This window comes from Nycticebus coucang, chromosome 14 (assembly GCF_027406575.1).
Source record: "Nycticebus coucang isolate mNycCou1 chromosome 14, mNycCou1.pri, whole genome shotgun sequence".
In the NCBI taxonomy this organism is placed as follows: Eukaryota; Metazoa; Chordata; class Mammalia; order Primates; family Lorisidae; genus Nycticebus; species Nycticebus coucang.
Genome location: NC_069793.1, coordinates 22,477,841 through 22,497,768, shown reverse-complemented (window position 1 = coordinate 22,497,768; position 19,928 = coordinate 22,477,841). Strand labels below are relative to the sequence as shown.

At 36.2% G+C, this 19,928-nt stretch overlaps 1 non-coding gene across 1 annotated transcript; it reads right to left on the bottom strand.

The window, feature by feature from the left end:
- Positions 1 to 19,560: 19,560 nt before the first annotated feature.
- LOC128566290 (U4 spliceosomal RNA) lies at positions 19,561 to 19,701 on the bottom strand. The gene has a single exon (XR_008374550.1). It is a non-coding gene; the product is annotated as a U4 spliceosomal RNA (small nuclear RNA).
- Positions 19,702 to 19,928: the final 227 nt, after the last annotated feature.

Below are 19,928 nucleotides of genomic sequence, written 5' to 3'. Positions count from 1 at the left end.
TTGGGAACCATAGATTATAGGGCACAATCTGGAATTTTTTAAGTAAAACAACCAAAGAACCACTTAAGCTATCAACTTTTTTTTTCAATAACATAGCCACAAAATATTTAATTTTGAACAAAGTAGCTTATAATCAGCTTTTCTAGCCATCCCCTTCAACCACATGGACCCTTTTCTCATCAAGTTGCAAAACACACCAAATTGAATGGTGTTCTTAATTTATAAGATTATTATACAATTACATGTTCAGGGGTCATTCTCAAAAGTCATGACTTGAGTTTTAGAATAATTTATTTTAATCCTTTGGAAAAGGGAAGTATTTAAACAGCCAGCCAGCTATTAATTAAACTCATTCTACTTTTCCTGATAATAATACTGTATCACCTGCATAAGACAGAATGCTTATCTTTCTCTTTTCTCTGGTACAAACACACATCCAAGGATACTTTCAGATCATTAGATTCTTTGATGTGTTAGTTTAGCTAAGCTATGGTGCCCAACTGTTTGATAAAACACCAATCTAGATGTTACTGTAAAGGTATTTTACAGATGGGATTAATATTTGCAGCCAGTAGACTTGAGTAAAACAGTTGACTCTCCATAGTATGAGTGGGCCTCATCCATTCAGTTAAAGACATATAAGCAAAGACTGAGGTTTCTTGAAGAAGCAATTCTTCCTCAAGACTGCAACAAAGAAATCCTTCATGAGTTTCGTACCTACTGGTCTGCCCTAAAAAGTTCAGATTCAAGATTGAAATACCAACTCGTGTGTGTGTGTGTGGTTTGATGCCTTTTTTAAATTTATTTTTTATTTCAAATTAATATGAGGGTACAAATTTTAAGGTTACATTATTCTCACTTCCAGGGGCAATATCAACTCTTATCTGAATTTCCAAACTACCAGGCTATGCTACAAATTTCAAACTTGCCAGACTCCACAATCACGTGAGCCAATTTCTTAAAATCTTAATACATAGATAGATAGACAGATATTATTGGTTTCTCTAGAAAACCCAAATTAATACAAGGTACAAATTAAAAAGGAAGAGGAAGGGGCAGCACCTGTGGCTCAAAAGAGTACAGCACCGGCCCCATATGCCAGAGGTGGCAGGTTTAAACCCAGCCCTGGCCAAAAACTGCAAAGAAAAAAAAAAAAAAAAAAAAGGAAGAGGAGGAAAAAATAAGAATACACACGTGCACACAAAGGAATGTCAAACCAAGCAAACAAAAATCCTTATTTTACTCCCACTTGACATTGATAACCTAGAAACTTTCTACTCTATTATTTTCCTATTGGTAAGCAATTAATCATCCAAGCACAATGCTTTTTAACAGAGCCCAATCACTAAATACCCAAAATATTCTGGATTAGCCAAGATACTTCAATTGCAAGGATTAGCCAAGATTAATCCAGTTGCAACTCACAGCCTAACTAAAATTAGCTTAATAGAGAGATCCAGCCTCTCTATATGTACGGACTCATCCTCTCCAACTACTGAAGAGCTTCTTCCGTATCATGCCAAAAGCAATTCTAGCTTCACATCCTTCAGGCTTTTTGATTCCAAGGGCAATGCACTATCTTTTTTTTTTTTTTTTTAATCAGACTAATATGTGCATACAAATGTTTAGGTTGCATTGTTTTCATTTCCAAGATAAAGTTCAGGTTGTATCTGAGCCCTTCACCGGGGTGTATGCTAAACACCCTCACATTGTGCACATTAAATGAGATCCCACCAATCATCCTCCCTCTTCCTCCCTCCCCTCTCCCGCTTTTCTTCCCCCTGGCTAGAATATACCTATGTTTTTTACTTTCTTGTCGGTATGTAGTTGTTTATATGTTGGTTTCATATTACTATTGAGTACATTGGATACTTTTTTCCATTTTTTTTTCCATTCTTGAAATACTTTATTAAGAACAATGTGTTTAAAATCCATCCAGGTAAACACAAAAGATGTAAAATCTCCATCTTTTCTTATGGCTGATTAGTACTCCATGGTATACATATACCACAGTTTATCAATCCATTCATGGCATTTTGATAGCTTCCATATCTTGGCAATTGTAAATTGAGCTACAATAAACATTCTGGTGCAAATGTCCTTGTGGTAAAATGATTTTTGTTCTTCTGGGTAGATACCTAGTAATGGGATTGTGAGATCAAATGGAAGGTCGACTTTTAGTTCTTTAAGAATTCTCCATTCTTCTTTCCATGGACGTTGTATTAGTTTACAATCCCATCAGCAGTACAAATTGTGCCCTTCAGTGCACATCCATGCCAGCATCTGCAGATTCAGGTTTTTGTGATATGGAATACTCTCACTGGGGTTAGGTAGAATTTCAGAGTGGTTTTTATTTGCAGTTCTCTGATGACTAGGGACAATGAGAATTTTTTCATGTGATTTTTGGCCATTCATCTGTCATCTTCAGAGAAGTTTCTGTTCAAGTCTCTTCCCCACTTATAAATGGGGTTGTTCTTTTCTTATTGATTAATTTCTCTGTAGATTCTAGTTATCAAGCCTTTGTCAGATTCATAGCATGGAAGGGTCTTCTCCCATTCTGGCTGTTGTCTGTTTGCTTGAATTGTTTTATTCTTAGCTATGAAGAAGCTTTTTAGCTTGATCATGTCTCATTTATTTTTGCTGTTGCTACAATTGCCTATGGGATCTTCATCATAAATTCTTTTCCCAAGCTGATAACATCTAGAATTTTCCCCACACTTTCTTCTAGAACTTTTATTGTCTCATCTTAAATTTAAATCTTATATCTAGCAAGAGTCAATTTTTGTAAGTAGTGAGAGGTGTGAGTCGAGTTTCAATCTTCCATATGTGACCAACCAGTTCTCCCACCACCATTTATTAAATAGGGATTCTTTACCCAGTGCATGCTTTTGTTCAGTTTATCAAAGATTAAATGTTGGCACATGGCTGAGTTCATCTTTAAGTTCTCTATTCTATTCCATAGCTCTATAACTCTATTTTTGTGCCAGGACCATGCTGTTTTGATCACCATAGACTTGTAGTATAACCTGAAGTCTAGGAACATGATACCTCTAGATTTGTTTTTATTTCTTAAAATTGTATTGGCTATTTGGGGTTTTCTTGTGATTTGATATAAAACAAAGTACTATTTTTTTCAAGTTCTTCAAAGTATGATGTTGGTGTTTTGATGGGGATTGCATTAAATCTATAGATCACCTTAGGTAGTATGGACATTTTAATAATTTTAAATCTTCCCAGCCACAAGCATGGTATGTCCTTCCATTTGTTAAGGTCTATCTGCTATTTCTTTTCTCGGGGTTTCTTAGGGATTCTCTTCATGGAGATACTTCACATCCTTTGTTAGATATATTCCCAGGTATTTCATTTTCTTTGGAGCAACTATGAAAGGTATTGTCCCTTTGATTTTATTCTCAGCTTGACTATTATTGGTATATATGAATGCTATTGATTTGTTGACATGGATTTTGTATGCCAAAACATTACTATATTCCTTGATCACCTCTAAGAGCTTTGTAGTTGAGTCCCTGCAATTTTGAAGGTGTAAGATCACATCATCCACAAAGAGCAAGAGTTTGACCTTCTCTGTCCCCCTTAGAATATCCTTGATCTTCTCTTGCCTGGTGCATTGGCTAGTACTTCTAGCACTATGTTGAATTAGTGGTGACAGTAAGCATCCTTATCTAGTTTCAGTTCTGAGTAAAAATGCTTTACTTCATTCAATATGATACTCACTGTGAGTTTGTTGTAGACAATCTCTAATGGTTTAAGAAATGTCCCATCTAAGCCTATTTTCCTAAATATTCTTGTCGGAAAGCAATGCTGGATTTTTTCAAAAGCCTTTTCTACGTCTACTAAGAGAATCATATGGTCTTTGTTTTTTATTTATGTGGTGAATTATATTCATGGATTTACACATATTGAAGCAAACTTGCATCCCTGGGACAAACCACACTTGATCATGATGTATAAATTTTTTAATGTGTCACTGTATTCTGTTTGCTAGAATATTTTTGCATGAACATTCATTAATGATATTGGCCTATAGTTTTCCTTTTTTGTTGGGTACTTTACTGTTTTTAGAATCAGTGCGATATTTGCTTCATAAAATGTGCTGGGAAAGATTCCTTCCTTCTTTATGTTTTGGACTAAGTTATGCAATATAAGTACTAGTTCCTCTTTTGAAGGTTTGGTGGAATTCTGGTGTGAAACCATCTGGTTCAGGACTTTTCTTTGTTGGAAGATTTTGTTTGGTTGATGCAATTTCAGTACTTAATATGTCTATTCAAAATTTCTAATTCTTTCTGGTTGAGTTTACAAAGGTGGTGGGTTTCCTTGTATTGGTCTACTTCCTCTACATTTTCAAATTTCTGGGCATAGAGTTTTTTGTTGTAACCATTGAGGATCTTTTTTATTTCTGTTGTATCTGTTATTTCCCTTTTTCATTTCTGATTAAAGTAATTATAGATCTTACTTTTTTGTTTCTGGTTAGTCTGGCAAGGATTTATTTTATTAATCTTTTCAAAGAACCAACTTTTTGTTTCTCTGATTTCCCAAATTGTTGTGTTCTTGACTTCATTTAATTCTGTTCTGACTTTGATTATTTCTTTTCTGCTGTTATGTTTGGGGTTTGATTGCTCTTCCTTTTTCAGTTGCTTGAGATAGCCTATTAGTTGTTGACTTGCTGTCTTTCTGTTTTCTGTAAGAAGCCATCAAACGCTATAAATTTGCCTCTTGCAACTGCCTTTGCAGTGTCCCACAGGTTTTGATAGCTTGGGGCTTCATTATTGTTGTTGTTTTTTTCCTTTTTCAAGAAATTTAATGATTCCTTCTCAATCCCTTCCTTAACCCTGAAAAACCACCTATTATTCAGCATAATGTTATTTAATTTTCATGACTTTATGTAGGTACAAGGATGTCTGTTGGTGCTGAGTTCAACTTTTATTCCATGATGGTTTTAAAATTATTTTAAATTTGTTGAGGTTATATTTGTACCCTAAGATATGATCAATTTTGGAAGATGATCCTTGGGCTGATGGGAATAATATGCACTCAGTTTTATTAATATAAAATGTTCTGTATGTCTGTTAAGACCTTTTATTCTAGGGGTCATGTTTAAATTCATTACTTCTTTATTTTCTATTTGAAATATCTGTCAAGTACCATCAAAGAGGTATTTAAATCTCCATCTATTATGGAGCTGGAAGATATACTGTTCAGATCATTCAGAGTTCATTTTATGTATGTAAGTTGGGTGCATGACTATTAATGATTGAAATCTTGTCATGTTGTGGGCTTCCCTTGACGTGTATGCAGTGTCCATTCTTGTCTTTCCTTGTATTTGTTGTATCTGCAAATAAGATTGCAACTCTCATTTCCTTCTGATTTCCATTTTCCTGGATTGTAATTTTCCATCCCTTCACCTTTTGTTTTATCCTTAAAGGACAGTTGTGTCTTTGAGATAGTAGCTATTAGGTTTGAGCTTTTGTATCCAGACAGCCAGTCTGTGCCTCTTTAGAAAGGAATTCAAGCCATTCACATTTATTAAATCAATAGGTATGGTGGAATTTTTGTCACCTTATTATGTGCAGGTCCAGTGCTTAGTTTTATCCCTTATACCATTATGGAAGCTAAGCTTTGTTCTTTAATTTCTGGATGTTTTTATTTGGGTGGTAGACCATAGTGCTGGTGTTTATAAGGAATGGGCCTGAATACTCTTCATAGAACTTACCTAGGTATGGCAAATTTCCTGAACATTTGCATGTCAGTAAAATATTTTGTTTCTACATCACAAATGAAACTCAGTTTAGCAGGATACAGGATCCTTGGGCTGAAAACTATTTGGTTTAAGAAGGATAAAGGCTATAACCATCCTCTTCTGGCTTGCAAACTTTCAGATGAGAGGTCTGCTGTCATTCTGGTATTTTTTCCTTCGTAAGTAAGACTTTCCTTACACCTGGTTGCTTGCAGGATTTTGTCTTTCATATTGACTTTGGCAAAGTTATTTACAATGTGTCTGAGAGATGCTTTGGTTTGAATCATGCTGTAGTTCTGAAACTATCTAGCCTCTGAATTTCTGTGTCTCCTGTGATGCTTGAGAAATTCACCACCATAATGTCTTGAAGTAGAGTATCAGTGCTTTTAGTACCATTCTCTTATCTTTCAGGAATCCCTATAATTTGAAAGTTTGATCTTTTGAAATGATCCTATAACTCTCTCGGGGAATATTATGATTTTGTTCTCTTTTTTCCTGCCTCTTTGAATGATTGCATTAGTTCAAAACTCCAATTTCTGAAATTCTTTCTTCTCCATGTTCTACCCTATTTCTAAGGTTCTCTACTCTTTTTGAGCTCCTTGAATGCCTCTTTCAATTCCTTAAGCACTGTTATATCTTTCCTCATTATGTCCAGATCCTTGGTGATTTTTGTCTTTAAATTTACTAATTTCTTGAGACAAGTTTTGGACTATTTTTTTGATTTCTATTTTCATCTTCTCCTTGATTCCATTCATTTTCTTTGTCATCCCTACTCTGAATGCTATTTCTAACATTACAACAATTTCTCTATGGGTGGTATTTTCTGTTGTATCTCCCTTTTAATCTCTTGGGGCAGTTGATCTGCTCTGATTTTTCACGTTGCCAGAATTATTCTGCTGGCTCCTCCCCATGAGTATTTTCAGGGTTTTTTTATATTAATTATACTTTTTTAGCTAAAATTGTGCAGAGATTCAATTCCCCTATTACCTGGGGAACTGAAATCCATCCAGAATCCTGCCCCTGAGTCTCAAGGAAGCCTAACTTTCTGGCATATCTCACAATTGTTCTTTTTTCTTCTTACTTCCCTTCAACTTATCAACTCCCAATCACCATGATGGCAGTTCATAGCTGAAAGCTAAAAGGTAGTCTTGAGAATCTACATGCCACTAATGATTCATAAGCTTCTGCTTTAACCACTGTTCCTCTCATATTCTGGGTGACAACTACATTAACTGGACTATTCCACCAGTGCAAACTGAAGGAATCAGGCAATTGCTGTAAAGCAACACAATCAATGGCCAGAATCTCAGTTCTGGAGCCATCCCTTCTTAACTATAAATCCCTAACATGTTTCTAATCTTTAGTTCCTGTAACCATACATAACAGGTATAAAAAGCTATATACACCCTGGACACCCAAAAATAATGTTATCACTTTTATTATTTTTATTTGCAATAAAAATTATCTAAGCTCTTCAAGTTCCTCATCCTCATGAATTATCAAAAAAAAAAAAAAGAGAGAGAGTTACAGACCCATATAAAGGGTCTTTCTTATTTGGGGTATAGAAAATGGAGTCCAATTAGTCAACAGGCTTGGTATAATTTCTCTGTTGTGTCTGATTCTTTACTCTAGATCAACGTCTGTCATATTTCATTGCTTCAAATCTCAACAAAGCTGCAGTGATTCTTTGAGACAGATGAGACTGGTATCTTTAGAGGTAGGGCTAGGCTCAGCCAACAATGCCCCGAAGTTGGACTTCTGGCACTTACAGACCTATGGACCCACAATTGTAGGTCCTATAGACACCCATTTTCCAGGGCACCATCTGGCCCCAGGAGTACAGGATCACTCTTAGTTCTACCTCTCAGATCCTTATCTACTAATCCACTTTCTTCCCAAATGAGATGCATGGCCACTTTTCCACTGATAAACCCTCAAAACTAAAAGCTCTGACTATAGCCTCTAACTTCAGAATATGGGGGTAGGAGGGTTGACTACCCTTCTAAGAGTAACCACCCAGGGACTTAAGAAATACAAATTCCACCATTCTAAGACAAGCTAGGCTCCATGGCCCTATACAAATTTACTCTTCCATGGGGAAGTTAAAGTGACTACATTTATCCCTCTGAATGAAATGGATCTGCTTTCCATGATTCCAAGGTGATTTTCCTGGAACTCACTGAAAAGAAAAAATAATCTCTTGTGGAGCACATTACTGTATATCCACCTTTTTTACTGTAAGGATTATATGCAATAATGTGAAAGTATCTCATTAATCACAGCATGCTATCCTGACATTAATTGTAGTCATAAAGATTGATGAAATAGTCTGACATAGTGGAATGAACATAAAGCACAAAATAAAGCAGACTAGGAAAATAATCCAGCTCTGCCACTTATTATCTGTGTTACTTTGTGCATGTTACTTAATCTTTCTAGGCATTCATTTGTAAAATGGAAACATTATATATAGTATAAATATGTCATATAATATTAACAACAACCTTTTGAAGTTGTAGTGAATATCAATCCAGATTACACAAGAAAAATATCTGCATCAGTTCCAGGCACAAAGTAGTTAAGTGCTCAATAAATTGTAGCTATCTTCATTATGCTTATAACTCTTAGAATGTTCCTGTTGCATTAAAAAAAAATACCTTACATTGAGTAATTTATAAATAATAGAAATTCTCACAGTTCTGGAGACTGGGAAGTCCAAGATCTATGAACCAACAGATGTGATGTCTCATGGAGGCCTACACCTTCTTGCTGTGTCCACAAAAGGTGGAAAGAGCAAAAGGGATGAACAGCTCCCTCACACTTTTTGGAAGACCATTAATTCCATTCCTAAGCATCTCCTAAAGGCCTTACCTCTTAATATTATCACATTGGTAAATTAGCTTCTACACGAATTTTAGAGGCGACACATTCAAACCATAGCAAGCCCTAAACTATAGTCATTGTTTATTGAGTACAAGGTGTAACAAAACACACTTATATACTACATATACAGGGTATTCATAAAATCTGTGTGTGATTTAAAATAGCCTAGTATTAGTTAATTTAATGTTTATCCATTTCTCAGATAAAGCAGTTAAGGCCTAAGGAGAGTGATATTTTGCCAGAATTATGAAAAGGGAACAGCAGCAAAGGGAACATTTGCAACAAAGTGTCTATACAGCCATACTCAGTGACTTACAACAGAATTTATTCTCATGCTCAGCAATGGCCAGGTCAATTGTGATTCAGCTGTCCTTAGGTTATTCTCAGCTTGGTGGCTTTAAGTCAAGCTACGTATTTCTGGCCAGCTTCATATATCTTACTCTGGACCTCACAATACCCAGGGCATGTCCTTCCTGTGGTGGGACATAATCAATGAACACAGGGGCAGACCCACCGTAGCCTATTTCAAACCTCAGCTCTAATCACATCTGTTACATTCCAAAATAGACCTCATGGCTAAGCCCAACTTTATTGTGAAGGGAAGTTTACTACTCTACAGTGGAATGAGGAAAGAACATTTGTAGAACAATAATTCAAATTCTCATAGGAAATCTTATCAACTCCAGAATCTGAGGTCTTATGTATTATCCCACAATACCTCTTTACTAGTCTAGGACAATAACTCTAACGAAAAATCATTATTAAATTAAATCTTTTTCACTATTAACTTGCATGAGATTTTAGGTTGTTCTTTTTACTTATTGTGTATAGTCACCTGGCTTAGCTCTTCCAAACAGCTGAGATAGCCCAGCTGGAGGATAAATGTAAGGTTGATGGCCCATCATTCCATGCTCATCTCAAAGGCCAGGCTCTGCAGCCCCAATAAGCAACCTGCTGGGTCTGCAAATTTGCCATGCTTTGCTCTGTTAAAACTTTATTTGGCACAGTATGGTAACTCAATTAATAGTGACAATGACACTGGCAAGTGTCACTGAAATTGCAACCAATTATTTTTTCCTTAATATCGTTTTAAGTCACAAGCTGACCAAGCTCAACAGGAGCCATAGTCCTTCCACAGGGCTTATTTAGTCTGTCTCTGCCTTCCCCATTAGCTTCCACTGCCAGGGTCCCACAACTCTGTAACCAGCTGTAAGCCTCTTTTGTTTCAACAGCAGTGCAGCTTCTGCCCAAAGGAGCTAATTGAAAACACGAATCAGCCTGTTTGGCAGGATTTTATGTTGCTGGTGGGTTTGTTTTTTTTTTTATTTGTTTTTTTCCCCCATGAATCAAAAATTTGCTGACTTTATTTTTTCTTCTCCCTCACAATGGTCTAATTTAGGAGGGGTAGACACGGAAAGAAGCCCTGAAGCCAGCCTGAATTACCACCTAAAGGAATGTATGAGGTTGGATTCAAAGCCAACCATGACCTCCCACAAAACACTATAGGCACAGGGCCTTCTAAGGTGTCCTAGACCCCAGCTATCCCACTGCACTAGCCGTATTTCAGCCCAGATTTGGAACTTGTCTGGCTCACAGTATCCAAATGTCAAAGGATGACTAATTTTATCCATAACCAACTGGCTTGCTAATCCATGACCTTCATAAAAGAAAAGTTCTATTATACACAATGTCCAATCCAGAAAAGTTCCATGATTGGAAGTTCTGACACAGCAACTTACATTGGTTCTTTTCAAATCCTTTTAAGCTAAAGTCCAGGTGGGCAAAAGATGATCCTCTGTATTAAGTACATATTTTCCCAGGTTAAATAAGTCCACATCATCAGAAAAAAAAAAAGAAGATATATGTACTTTAGAGTTTCTCCCAAAAAGGAACTTTCCAGCTGTTTTCTTGGCATTATATTCTGAAGACTATGGATGGAAAAATAGCCACCTGAATAGACAAGAGGTATACTTGCTGAAGCACTACAGTATCTACAGTTCTCAATCTTTGTATTTATTTTTCCCACTGAACTGGTACAGACAGAACAGGTTTTTTTTTTTTTTTTTTTTTTTTTTAATTTGGCCGGGGCTGGGTTTGAACCCACCACCTCCGGCATATGGGACCGGCGCCCTACCCGCTGAGCCACAGGCGCCACCCGACAGAACAGGTTTTGCAATGATTCGTGTCATAGCAGAAACTGTCTTCAGACTAGACTTTCATATATTTATGTCTACCTTTGGGATTAATGTTGATGCACACAATTTTTAGGCTGGGCTCAGTCTTAAAGTAATGATACATCTGCTAACATATCTCCAGAAAAGATTAAGCTAATTCTATGTGGTCAGTGGTCAATCCATGGAATGCAAGGAGAACCAGGCTACCAGGAAAAAAAACACACTAAATGATCTATGGTGACTCTGAACTTGCCATTGACACCTTCCCCCATGAAGTCAGCTTGCTGAGCTCAGACTGCTAAAAAAGTATGTTTTTTATTCCTTATATGGCTTGAATGTACTCCTTTAGCAACTGAATTTCTTTCTTTCTTCCTTGGATCTACTGCTTCAGCAGATACCCACAGTAGCTTTGAGCTCTGGCTTCAAAAGTGAAGACATCTATTGGGATAAAGAAGGCGCTGTTGGTATAAATGAATATAGGCACTAGCCTATCATTCTTTTTAGCTAGAAAAATGTATATGCTTTATCACTCCCATCAATGTCTCTTGAAATTTCTTATCTTTAGTGAGACAAGAATGACCTCTGGGGCAGCGCCTGTGGCTCAAAGGAGTAGGGTGCCGGCTCCATATACCAGAGGTGGTGGGTTCAAACCCAACCCTGGCCAAAAACTGCAAAAAAAAAAATAAATGACCTCTGACTCCAACTAAAATGCTTATCATAGGTGACATTATACTGACATCTGATTAGGCCTCACGAATGACAGTGTTTACATCAGAGTATATCACGAAGTAGTTTTGAATGTAGGCATTAGACTATTTGCAGTATCCTTAGCTTTTTTTTTTTTTTAATAAAAAAAGGTTGTCACAGGAGTCTACCCAAGGTATGGAATATGAGCTCAAAGCTTTTTTTTTTTTTTTTAATAAAAAAAGGTTGAACTTTGACATTCATCATCCAGCTCCTTCAATTTTGGTAGACCCCCTAATTAACAAGGTGTCCAGGATTCCAATAAGAGTTAGGTCAGGATCATAACACCCCAATGAATGATTTAGACATCAGCTTAAGCTTATCATAACCCCAATCAAACTTCCTATGTGCTTTCTGCAGAGCAGGATCACTCTGCACTGGTCTACCTAGGTATATTATATACACCTATGTATTAATATATAAACATTTATGAATACTATGTACATACATTCTTCAGTATATTTATTTATATACCTATGTATATAACATATTTACATGTAGTACTCATATATTTAAGTGTTTTAAACATAGATACCTATGTATTTATGTATACCCACGTATATAAATATATATTGATGGATATCATATATACCTATGTAGTATACAGATATAGGCAGAGGTATAGATATGATCTACTTAATGTATACCATATTTAAATATTTAGATATACTATTTATACCCATGTGTATTATATATACCTATGTATTATATATTAATATAGTATGTATATATAAGGGAATGTTTATTTACTTATGAACAGTATATATAGAGACCTATGTAAATTATATTTATATTATACAAATATAATTTATTATATAGATATTATATTATATATTATATATCCCTGTGTGTACTATATGCTTGTGTAAATTATATATATACCATAAATTAGGGGAAAAAAATAGCACTTCGTAGGTAGCTAGAGGCCTTCCTGTGCACAGCAATGTCATCAAGAAGTCCCCAAGAAGCTCTCCTGCAATGCTTCTCAAACGTGACCATGCCTGAGTATCACCTAACGGTATACTAAAATACAGGCCACTGGTCCCCACTAGATCTAGGGTACAGAAGAGATTTTGCATTTCCTACAAGTCCCCAGGTGGTGCTGATACTAATGCAGGTGGGGCCACAGACCACACTGTGAGAACCACTGCTATGCTTACAGACAGTCCAAGGGGCAGCAGGGTCGAGGGGCCCAAGACCGCAAGACGTGGTACTATCTTTGACCTCCTTTAACCAAAACGAGAATTCTTTTTGTGTTTTACATCTCCAGCTTCAGCATGAAATTTCATTTGGCTTAAGGTTTCTGTGGTAAAAAATGGTTTCACAACCGCTTCTCTAGATGGTATCCACATTTGGGATTGTGCAAACTTAAGTCAAATAAAGGATAACCTACCTCAAGAAAATCAGAGGAAGAAAGCAACCATTCCTTTTACAAAAGCTTAAAGAGTTGCTAAAAGCTAAAACGTTTGTTATGTTGTTCAGGTGAAAAGACAAGCCAGAGGCCTCAGGGCTATTCACATCTTTATAACAACATAAACACGCAAAAGAAATGAGTGATGATGAATCAGTGAGGTAACACATATGTTAGTTTGATTTACTCTTTCTACAGTGTATACTAGATGAAAACATACTGAATAGTTATTTGTCAATTAAAGAAATAATGAGTGCAACTAATGTTACATAGTTGCTATGACAGAAGCCTGCTTATGGAAAAAAAAAAAAAAATAGTTCACATGTGGCTTAAATAGTATCCTCCTGCCTCCCAGAAAAGACTTTACTAATTGATCATAGTATTCCAGATGTGTACTATGGTCCCAGCAGATCCTAGATACGACCTCAGAGTTCTCATTACTTCAACACTGTGTCACATACAATTGATTTAAGTTAGCATTCAAATTGAAATGCGCTGAATGATTCAAGTTCTCATGGGAATATTTCACAATTCCATCTATGAAAGTTTAGGAGATAATTCATAGAGGACAGGGTTGGCAGGATATTTAATATATGATATACAGTTGTTGAGGAAGGTAGAGAATGGAGGAGGTAGTGATGAAGTGTTCCAGCAGAAGGAAAGGAATGAAAATCATTAAGAAGTAAATTCTAAGTGGAGCCAGCAATTGTACACCACACCCTCGTGGATCTTATATGTGAAAGAAAAGGAGAGAGAGTTAAAAGTGCATGCAAGGTCAAAGGCCAGTTTTTAAAAAATCGACTAGTTCCTGCTTATGGACTGTGGAAAAGGCTATAGGGAGAGAGATTGGAAAAAAGAATGGGCAAGAAGGAAATTACATAATGAGCAAGTCCTCAGAGAAAACCTAATTCCTGTACCCCTTCCCATGTTGACTTGAGGCTGTCTGATCCCCACTCCTAATAGGGAGGCTATAATGGAAAAAGGAAAGTACAACCAGATGCCTGGTAAACCTGTGCAGAGAAGAAATATCAAGCATCAAGTCAGCCAAGAATGGCTTGGGTGGAAGAGTCAGAGGACTAGAGAAGTCGAGAATGAAAAGCATCTTATCTGAGATGGCAAAAAAGGCAATGATCTGGAGGGATTCTAGAAAAAGAGAAATAACATACCTGTTGAGTCTTCCACTATCCCCAACAAAAGTCTCAACAGGAAAACCAAGGATATTTTAAAGATCCGAGATGAAACAGGCTGTTTTAAGATCGTGACCTATTCTTAGGGAAATCATTTACCTAACGGTTGATTTTAAGAGGGCTGTATTTTTTTTCTATTGTGAGAAATAATAACTAATGTGCCAGAGAGTATGCTGAATGCTTTAACTCTCCTTTAACCTAATCCTTGCAATACCCATGAGATAGTTTCATTTGACATATAAAAAAAAATAACCTGAAATCGATAGAAGTTAAAGCACTTAACAAGCTCCTATGTGACAGAGCTGAATTTTGAACATGTGAGCTGCCTGGGCCCAGGCTTCTATCTACTCTAATCCATACACATTTTTCAATAACACCTCTGACCTCACAAAAACACTTGCCTATTTTTCACTGAACACACTGTTTTAATATTTTCTAATCACCCTTTAAGACCCATTCACCTTCTCTCTGAGAAACCTTCACCCACAACCAAGGTGTGGTAGCCTTCTCTGCCTTCCTCTGTGATCCCGTAACACTTTGTTCTTATGTCTCCTAGAGCTCTTCCTACATTTGATAATAGTCAGCCACCTGTGAGTTTGCCTCTACCATTGGGGCAAAGAAAGGCATAGAGGAGAGGATGTGGGCTTTAACGTTAGCAAGAACTGGTGCATATTCCATTCCAGTTGTTCCTCTTCTTGGCTGTATAAACATGGGTAAATTACTACATCCTGTGAGTTTGACTTTTACCTCATTTGTAAAAATCAAGATAATGCCAACAGGCAATGTCTATAAACATTTTAATGAAATTATATTAAAGCTCAGTACAGCTTTTGTGCTAAACAGATAATAGACATTATTATAACTGTTTTTGTAACTGTTAGTTGAATGAAAGGCGATTTCAGCATGACCCACTATTTGGCTCTATATTTCTGACAACTTGAGTGATAATACTTCCTTACAACATAAATTTCAAGGAAAATATTTAACCTCCTCATTTAAGAAAAACAACCTTGTTATAAGTTTGTATTTACAAACAATTAAGGTATTCTTTTAAATATCCTTATAGTCATCAAAATAGATTCTAAAAGATCTCAGCTTTCCAACAGTTTAATGACATGTCTTTACTAAATTAGATTCTGACCTCTTCCTTGCAATTTATCTTAATGAGTCAAGTTTTACAGCATTTACCCTGTAAGTGCTGAAGATTAATTGGAGATGAAGGAGGTGAAAACAAATGTCTATCAACAGTAAGTAGGTCATCATATGAAGGTATACAAGAAGACTAGCCATGTGAGCGATGGATACATGGAACTTCATTATATTGCTTCTTATCTAGAATAGAAATGACTGAAATTTTCCATGATAAAATTTTTTTTTAAAGAGAAATCAACTGGATGTCAAACATCAACAAAGTTTAACTTTTTTTCCCTTTTAATTAAATGCACATATAATTATATAATGTAAAAATAAGAGCATAAAGTCTGGCTACACTCTTCCCTATTGCAATGAATTATCCACTGTATAACCTGGGTCCACCCTCACTTTAGAGATTACTGGCCTAAAGTGTGTGAATTCATCTAAGGAAGATAGATATTTTTGAGCAGGGGAGATACATTAAAGAAATATATATATATTTGGTTTTTGGGGGGGGTTGTTTGTTTTTTTTTAAGATAGAATATCACTTTGTCACCCTCCGTAGAGTTCCATGGCATCACAGCCCACAGCAACCTCCAGCTCTTGGGCTTAGGCGATTCTCTTCCCTCAGCCTCCCAAGTAGCTGGGACTACAAGCGCCCACCACAACATCCAGCTAGTTTTTTTGTTGCAGTTTGGCCAGGGCTGGGTTCGAACCCACCATCCTCAGTATATGGGGCCGGCACCCTACTCACTGAGCCACAGGCACCACCCTAAAGAAATATTTTTTGTCAATGATTTTAGGAATGCTGTTCAAGATGGATTAAACACTAGAGATAGGAGGTTAAGAGAAAAAAAGAAAAAGAGAAACCAAAAATGTCATCACCCCTGGATTGGGATCTGTTCCTATGACCTCATTTTACCTTAATTGCCTCTTTAAATATAGTCACATTCTGAGGTACTGCAAGTTAGAACATCAACATTTGAATTTTGGGGGTACACAATTCAGCCCATAACAGCCACTAAGTTGAAAAACAGCATTCCATCTCAGTTCTTCAGGGAAGTCCGGCCTCCAACTTGACTAGGTTAGACTCTAAGGCATAGCATGGAGTACCTCCTGCCTCATGGTATTTGTCTGAGTTGCAATTTATATCTTGTGAGATCCCTTCCTTGAGGTTTTCTTCCCTCTCCTTACTGTATGTTCCAAGAGGGCAAGAATCTCTTCTGCTTTTGCCTTTCATTGTATACTAACACTTGCAGTTACCAATCCCTGATATGTAGCAGGTAAGGTGTCCATAAATATGTTAAATAAAAGGTGCATCAAGATGAGAATAAGTTGGAGGTGGGAGTTGTTTGTTTAAACTGACATCTGAAGGATAGAATAAAGAGTTAAATCTTGGGGAGTAAAAGGGTAAAAGACAACTCCAACCAGAGTATGTGTGAAAAGTTTGAAAAAAAAAAAAAAAGAAAGAAATATCCTGACTTGTTATGAAATACATACACTACACAGTACCATAAGTTAATTAGATTTAATATGGCATTGAGATAAGACTGTCTCATGTTGCAGATATTCTTGGATGTGCTGAGAAAGCTTGGATGAAAAGTCTAGCAATATCCTATGAAGCTAATTACTTTGAAAAATTCAAATAAAAATGAACCAATAAGAAAACAGCAGAGGCCAGGCACAGTGGCTCACACCTGTAATTCTATCACTTTGAGAGTCTAAGACAAGAAGATCACTTGAGGCTAGGAATTCAAGACCAGGCTGAGCAACATAGCAAGACCCCTGTCTCTACCAAATAAATAAATAAATACCAACAGTGGTGACTAATAACACTAATTTCCCCCCAGTCTCAAACTAGGACATTATCTTCCTCAATCATAAGTAAACCCTCTCAGATTGTGAAGAGTAAAATTTCAGCTACCACCTTCTGAATATGTGAAGACTTTATTATGACTTTATAGCTACCTTGTGTATGACCTTGGGGTCAATTTATTATTAATGTACTTGGACATTTTGGAGCACTTAATCTGTTCTAAAAATCAAAGATCACTCTCTCCATTAGTTTTGAAATGCCTACAACAAAATAACTCTTTCCCTTTTTATGCCAACATAGGCTTTTAAGAGTCTTCATGAAGAGCTGCAATTGGTAAGATAACTAATAAACATGTTTAAGCTTTTGCTTCTGAGTTACACATTACATCTTTCATGAAACATATACAGTATATGATTTACTTTGCATCACAAAAAAAAGAAAAAACCAAGTCAAACAATTAAAATATTTTCCATGTTTGAATACAACCTTGCCAACAGTTAACTGTGTAACATTGACTGCAGCATCACTATGACACATTCATGTGTATGTTTAACTCCTACTATAGTTCTTTAAGGAAAGAGGCCATGTTTCATTTCATCTTTACTGATACCTACTGTGACATCCATCAAATAGATGTTGGGGTGGCTGATTGGAATAAATGTATAATACAAGCTATAGATAAGATAGGTATTATCCTATTTACCAATGAATTAACTAACATAAAACTTTTACATTTACCTAAAACAATTACAAGGTGAAAATAATATTTAATCAAGGTGATATTATACAATATTAATATTAAATTCAACACAAGGAGAGAATAAGCCAAAACAACATACCTCCTAACTTAGTCAAGACTTATCCGAGAGGTATGTGGGAATTTGACTCCCTTAAGAATACCTCTAACTTGGGAAGTATAAATTACCTCGCAGACATTAGTGGTTCTGTGGTTCCTGGATTTTCTGCACCAGAGTTCATCCTCTTCTCGCTCCTTAAAAATCTATGGAATATATCCATATTCATGTTCTGCTATGAAAGGAAGTGGTAGCTTTTATTTATTCATTCATTCATTCATTCATTCGGTCTCTGTAAAGATTGTCAAAAATTGCCAATGCAGATGAACCCAGCCACATATCACAATCTGATCTTCAATAAACCAAAAAAAAAAAAAAAGCATTAATTGGGGGAAAGAATCCCTATTTAATAAATGATGCTATTTAAGAACTGGTTAGCCGCATGTAGAAGATTTAAACTGGACCCTCATCTCTCGCCACTTACAAAAATTGACTCTGCTTGACAAAAGATTTAAATTTATGACACAAAATGAAAACATTCTAGAAGAAAGCATGGGAAAAACTCTTAACATCGGCCTGGGAAAAGATTTTATGAAGAAGACCCTCTTGGTAATTATGGCAACACCAAAAATAAAGGAATGGGACATGATCAAACTAAAAAACTTCTTCACAGCTAAGGGAACAATAACTAAAACATACAGACAACCTTCAGAATGGGAGAAGATATTTGCATGCTACGAATCTGACAAAGGCCTGATAACTAGAATCTATAGAAAATTCAAATAAATCAACAAGAAGAGAGCAAACAATCCCATTTATCACTGAATAAGAGACATGAATAGAACCTTCCCTGAAGAAGATTGACAAATGGCCAACAAACACATGAAAAAATGTTCATCATCCCCAACCATCAGAGAAATGCAAATCAAAACCTGACATGTCACCTAAGCTCAGTGAGAATAACCCATATCACAAAGTCTCAAAGCTACAGATTCTGGTATGGATGTGGAGAGAGGGGAATGCTTTTACACTGCTGGTGGAAGTACAGCCTCTTGAAAGAAGTATGGAGAATCCTCAAAGAACTCAAGACAGACCTTCCATTTGATCCCACAATCCCATTACTAGGCATATCTACTCAGAAGAAAAAAAATTATTTTATCATAAGGACATTTGCATTAGATTGTTTATCATAGCTCAATTTACAATCACCAAGGTATGGAAACAACCTAAATGTCTATCAACCTAAGAATGGATTAATAAATTGTGGTATATGTATACCATGGAATATTATGCAAACATAAAGAGATGGAGGCCTTACATTTTTTGTATTTACCTGGATGGAGTTGAAGAACATTCTTCTTAGAAAAGAATCACAAAAATGGAAAAGCAAATATCCAAGGTACACAATGCTAACATGAAACCAATAGATAAACAAGTACACTTGCACATGAGAGAAAACTACAATTAAATTCAACTGGGCAGGGGGAGAAGAGGGAGGTAGGAGGGGAGAAAGAAGAGGCTTTGGTAAGCTCTCACCTAATGGACACAATGAAGAAAAGGGCATATAGCACACCCCGTGGGTGAAGTGCTCAACTGCAACTTGAACTTTACCTAACAAACACGAACAATGTAACCTAATCACGTGTACCCTCATATTAATATGAAATATTAAAAAAAGGGAAACAAATTGCAAATGCAGACTATGTTGTGAGTCTTCATGACAGTATATTAGGAAAAGTTTTCAATTAGCAATAATCGCACTTTAGACGAACCTTATTGGCTATGATACTGCCACTGCATAAAGCTAAAGTAGTTTTTTTTTTTTTTAACTGTATTTTTAAATCTGATATTTTTCTTGCTTATGCTTCTATCCAGAAGATCTATCTATCTTCTGTCTCTACCACTATCTCTAGTCTCTGGATATTTAGGTTTATGAGCTCAGCCAGCTTGTCTGGCCATGTTATTGAGAAAGATTCAAAGATCAGGTCCTACCTTTGTCATTACTACAAAGATCAAGGATGGGAAAATGATGA